This window comes from Pteropus alecto, unplaced genomic scaffold (assembly GCF_000325575.1).
Source record: "Pteropus alecto unplaced genomic scaffold, ASM32557v1 scaffold52, whole genome shotgun sequence".
Lineage (NCBI taxonomy): Eukaryota > Metazoa > Chordata > Mammalia > Chiroptera > Pteropodidae > Pteropus > Pteropus alecto.
In genome coordinates, this window is record NW_006433941.1 from 3628622 (window position 1) to 3634906 (window position 6285).

Here is a 6285-nt window from a genome sequence, read left to right on the forward strand (position 1 = left end):
GAGTGCTATAAACCAAGAAAACATCTGAGCTGGACCATTTGTTCAGTGATTAAGAAGCAATAATGCTACTTTGAGGAGCATGATAGTGCAAAGTGGACAAAAGCAAAGCTAGACAGACCTATGTGTATCATTTACAGGTCTAGTATGATCTTCCATTATTGTTTCAAAGAATATTATAAGATTATAGGTGAATATTACCCATCCTGTCACACTTCAAATAACGAAGTTTTTAAAGCTCTGCTTTCCTAGTTAAAAAGTTTTTTAAAAGCTTAAAATGTATTTTAATAAGTTAATGCTGCATTAGTGCTCCATTTCTCAGCAAAACTCCAAAGGTATCAGGAACAAACCAAACATTGTACACCAATAAAAAATGTGCAGCATAACTACCTAAGATAGGCAAGGCTAAGAGCTTCAGCGTACAGCAACCCCGTTCCCAAGATTGTACTAGGCCTACCAAGAAAAGCTATGAACAGCAACATCAGACACAAAAGAGCCATTCCTGAGTTGCCCTTAACCTAAGAAAAAGATGGAGACAAGTTAACACAAGATTTAAAAAAAATTTTTTTTAAGAATGGGAGCTAAAGAAAAAAGCACAAAAGGCAGGGCAGAGCAATGCAGAAAAAATTCAAGGATAACAAAATTAACTTAAAATATATGTCTAGAGGAAGTAAAGAGAAGAAATATCTACCATGTGCTCAACACCGAGCACTCTATATGATCTCATAGAGCCAATATGTTCTAAAGGAAGAAAGGAATTTTTTTGGAGGCCAGAAGAACACTGTTAATGGATGGCAGAAAAAAAGCAGAACCCCCTTAATCCTTTTCTGCTTTCTTCTCTGTCATGAAAGGGGAAAACAAACATCTGTTGAAAGGAATTGAAGTCTAAGAGGTTAACCCCTAAATGATCTTACATTTCTGGTCCAGATAAATTATATTCAAGGTTAATGAGAAAAACCACAAATAAGTTCTTTCAATCTTTGTAAGTCTTCCCTTAAAGAATATTGCTGAAGAGGAATAGTTCTGCAAGACTGGAAACAGGGAGATGCCCTGAGCCATCATGAATATATCCAATATCTGGAGAAGACAGTATGAAAAAGCCTTCAAATCAACAGAGACGTGGAGCAGGCAGCTTCTGCTCCCCACGCTGGCTGAGGGCCCAAAGGCCCTGCCCTACACTGCTCCATTGGCTTCAGGGTCATTTACTGAGGATTAGGAGTTTAAAGATTTGTACAAATAAAACAAAAATTTTCCACTTTTGCATCATTTAAATTTCATGGTACTACACCCTGGATGGCTTTAAAGAGAAAAGAAATGCCGATGCCAAGTGTTAGTGAGGTGGCAGGACAATCGGAACTCTCATGCTCTCCTGGGGGGTGTAAACTGGTACGTCCACATTGGAAAATTGGCAATATCTACTAAAGCTGAATGTTTGCACCCTATGATTCTGCAATCCTACTCCTAGATCTATACCCAAGAGAAGTGAGTACACAGGTTCATCAAAAGAATGTTCTCAGCAGCTTTATTTATAACAGCCAAAAATAGAACCACCCAAATGTTCTTCAACAGGAGATGGAATAAATTAAATAGTGGTAGAGTATACAATAGAAACTAAATGCAATTAAAAAGAAGAGAATTACAAATACACTAATAATTGGATGGATCTCACATTATCCTAAGTGAAAGAAACCAGACACAAAAGGATATACACTGCCAGATTCCATTTATATGAAGTTAAGAGCTGGCAAAACTAAATGATGGTCAATAAATTTAATTAAAAAAAAAAATAAATTGTCTACAGCCATGCTACCCTGAACAAGCTCGATCCTGTCTAATCTCGGAAGCTAAGCAGGGTTGGGACTGGTTAGTATGCGGATGGGAGACCACCTAGGAAGACCAGGTGATGTAGGCGTAAAAAATTTTAAAAAATAACAATAAAAAAATAAGGGGTTGTAAGCTGACAAGGTCCTTGCAATCTGTGAGGTCAACTAAGGGTTGCCTCGCCTAAAAAAATAAATACATATAAAATAAAGTGATAAGAAAAGAAAAAAGCAAACCATGGTGATAAAAATCAAGATAGCAGTTACCTCTAGGGGAAAGAAACTTCTGGGGTGCTGGAATGTTGTACATCTTAACCAGGTAGTGGTTAAGCAGATATAAACGTGTAAAAATTCAATGAGCTGTAGAGCTGAATCTAAGATTAATGTGCTTTATATTTTTAATTTTTTATTGTTAAGTATGCTATGCCTCAATTACAAAGAAGAAGGAAATGGGGATGGGGTTATAATTTAGGCAGCCTTGGTTCCACCCTTGCAAATGCTAGTCTACTTTCCCCCCATTCTTCCCTATTGTTATTTAAATCTTTATTGTGATAAAATATACATAAAATTTATCATTTTAATCATTTTAAGTGTGTAGTTCAGTAGCATTAAGTACATTCACAATGTTGTGCAAGCCTCACCATAATTCATCTCTAGAACTTTTTCATCATCCAAAACTGAAACTCTACTCTTTAAATAATAATCCCTCATAGCCTACTTTCTAAGAGAGGGAAGATGGTACAAGTCTTAATATTAGGCAAGCAACCCTGGTCAAGATCTTTAAACAAATTCTTATTAATCAATCAATCAATCAATTAATTAATTAAAATTAGTTTCAAGTATGCAGTACATTGGTTAGACATCTATATAGTTCATAAACCGATCCCCCCAATTGCTCCCTCCCACCCCTGACCCTCCACCTAGCCAACGTATTAATGCTAAAAACAAATTCTTAATTTAAAAAACAAATAGCTAACACTAAAAGGATGATTTGCATGCACTTCCAATTACTAAATTTTCTGGCCAACAGCACAGACCCCTATTTTAACAAGAGGAGTAAATATGACCCTCGGGTTGACACAGATATCACTCAATTGCCCTTACAGGGACTCCATAACTGTTTTTATGTTTCAGAGAACAAGGGTTCCTGTACCCAAGCTTTCCAGCCTCTCAAATTATCCATCAGGTCACAAGTGTAATGTTTTTCATACTAAATGACAATAGTTCATGAAGTCAGCAACCTTTTCTGAACAACAAAAAAATATTATTCACTCTGCCTAGAAGCATGCCCAGGTCACCAAAAAAAAAATCAATTCTGATTTTAGATTTTGAGAATTCCCCAGATAACACCTCAAAAAAAAAAAATGATATGCACATGGTTCTGCTTTCTTCTACCTGATTCTCCTACTTTACTAAAGTCAGTAAGTCTAACACAAGAAGAGCAAATCAGCAAACGCTACATCAAAGGCCCAGGTGCAAAGGCTCAATCTGCAAACCAGAACAGGGAATCCAACAAATGAGAAGACAGCTGGGACCAGAGGGGTAAAGTTGCCTCTGCAATCCCACCACAGCCTCCACCTATTTGGTGCCCGGGGTAGAGTTTGCCCCCACCCCCTCCTCCATAAGAGGTTGGTTCTCAGTCAAATTGACAGGCAGAGGCAGCAGAGGACAGGAGGACAGGAGTCGGCAAGCAGTGGGAAGACTTCCCACTTCATGTTCCCAGTCTGTAATATAAACAGATCTGATCCTTTCCTCACTAGGCAAAGGGATAATTAAGATGTACTACAGGCCAAGAGCGTGCAATCTCCTTACCACTCAGCATGAGGAGTCTAGGTAGCACTTCATTTCCCTTGTACTTTCCACAAAGAATTCCATTTGAGAAAGATTTATTGCTTAGAAGCTTTTTCAGCAAGCAGGACATAAAGTTGAAAAACCAATTCTCCCTGTCCTCCTAAGCAAACAGCTGAAGCTACTCTTACTCTATCGCTAGTTTTTGGATGCAATATCAGATTCAAAAAGCTCCTAGTCTCAGTTACTAATTCTTATTCTTTCTCTATTCATGGCTGCATTTTTGGCTTTGTTTCTTGGTCATTGAATGCAGCTTCAGCATCATTTGAGATTTCTGGTTTGTTACAGAAGATCCCTAAGAAGGTATGTGCGTCGGTGTTGCTTTGATATTTTTAGTAAGTATTTTCACTAACTGTTTCACTGATATTTAAGATGCCAAACACCTGCACATGAAAGCTTACAAAACGGAAAAGTTTAAATAGCTCACAGATTAAAGTAACTAAGAAATTCTTCTCAATTCCACAAAGATAGTGGAGGAAATCCAAAACCCTCAAATCATCACACATAACATAAGCCAGTCTTTAAAAGTAGATAACATGTCGTGGTTGCAGTAGTTCTTAAACTTGAGTGCATCAGAATTCTTGGAGGGTCTATTAAAATGCAGACTGCTGCCTATACCCCAAACCCCTACCTGCCCACTACCACCACCACATTTCTTATTCCCTAGGTCTAGAGGCCTGAGAATTTGCATTTCTAGCACATTCACAGGCGATGTTGATGCTGCTGGTCTGGGGACCACACTTTGAGAACCAATGGTTTAGAGCAGCACTGTTGATGGAAATAAAATATGAGCAGCATATATAATTTTATACTGTTTACTACTCACATTATGAAAGTGAAACAGGTAAAATTTTAAGAATATACTTTCTTAACCTAATGCATTCAAAATATCATCAATGTAAAAAATATCAATGAGGTATTTTACATTTTTTTTTTGTATTTTACACTTAAAGCACTTCTCAATTTTGACTAGCCACACTCGAAGGGCTTGTTTGCAACACATGGCTAGTGGGTCCGGCGCTAGGCAGTGCAGGTTTAGAGCTCTCCCTCAGAATGATTACAAACACTGACGGGGTCTGCAAGACTTTTATAGAACATGCCTAAACTATAAGACTATAAGACTCTGCTTTCTGGGTAAGGAGGAGGGGGCCCTGACCCAGATAGGAGACTGGGTAGGATCGATACATGACTCATGCTCAGCCAAGCAGACCTTTCCCAATTTTTTTGCTTCATTTTTTTAAATAAAGCAAATCAGAAATAAGTAAAGCAGCAGCCAAGCCTTCCAAGGGAAGTGAGAGGCTTAGGCATGATGGCACCCACGCTTCATACACACACACAGAAGAAGGCTAGATGTCAGTAGGTGACATAGAAGCAGGGGCAAGCAGAGATAAACAACAGAAAGAGAGAGTCCCAGGTATTCCAGTCCCTGGTCCCAGCCACTCTGAGCTCCAGTCTTGTACCTTTGCCCTGCCCACAGTGACATGGGAACCTTAGGATCTGTTCAGCATATTTCTTTTCTGCTGAAGCTAGCTCAAGCCGATATTGTTATTTGATACCAAGAAAGTCCTGACTAATAAGCTTTGGCCTATAAATGGCTAGAATGAAGTAGCCTGCCTGTGTCAGAGCACTGCCTGCTCTCCTTTCCTGTGCTGGGCTTGACTAGCACAAGGAAGATTTATCCCCATCCCATCTGGGCTCCTGTTGCACCTTGTTCTTTCACTGCTCCTTCAGATTGGGTCGGTATTTAAAGCAGGGTATTTTGTTCTACCTTGGTGGATTTGTTTGTTTTCCTATTTTTGACCAGTTAAAATATATCTATCCATCCCATTTATTGTATCCATTTATTACAAAGCAAATACAGTAAGATGTTCACTGTGTAATTCGACTTCCCTGCATTCTTGCGGATTTTCATAGTAAAACACTGGGGAAATAATTGACTTGCTTTTCTGTCCATCACCATTTCCTCTTCCTCTTCTGTTCTCTGGATTTTTAGTCTTCTTCTTCTACCCACAAATGAAGGTGGACATGAGAGAATAGTCAAAGCAGAACTAGAAAGGTGCAGCCATGGTGCAGCTCTTTCTTCCACTCCTTCCCTCCAGCCCTATCATCCTCTTTCATAGAGTTAGGCCTGGAGGTCCCAAGAATCAGAAATAAGAGCAGAAAGTCTCTAACACGATATTTACTTTTCCCTTGACATTTTCTCTGTGGAACAAGTTTCCCAAATGCTTACCTATCAATTCCAGAAGCGACTAACTCTTCATTATCCTCAGGGAACACTCCTGAGCTCTAGACCTTTTTGTAAAAACAGTGCTTTAAAAAATAATTTAACATGTCCCCTACTGGTCTGTTATTGGGGAAATTTATGTATTCATTTAAAATTTAAATTAAAGATGTCTCCCAAATCTACTATAGGTCGAATATAATTAAAACAAAAATCACGGAAGTCATGGTCTACTCCAGGATAACAAAATAATAAGCAAACTTATGTGTAGGATACTTTTTCCACATTTCCTTTCACCTCAGAGTTCAGGACAGCTACATAACTTGCCTGAGGTTTCACAGCTAGAAGGGGAAGAACCAGGATCCCCACTCAGCCTGGTCTGACCTACTCCAAGCACAC

The 6285-nt window shown here is 38.8% G+C and overlaps 1 protein-coding gene and 1 pseudogene across 3 annotated transcripts in view; one reads left to right on the forward strand and one right to left on the reverse strand.

Annotated features, from left to right (window-relative positions):
- Positions 1-6285, reverse strand: part of SPECC1 (sperm antigen with calponin homology and coiled-coil domains 1) — a 160450-nt gene that overhangs the window by 151762 nt on the left and 2403 nt on the right. The window lies entirely within an intron of this gene.
- LOC112477095 lies at positions 1791-1909 on the forward strand (annotated as a pseudogene).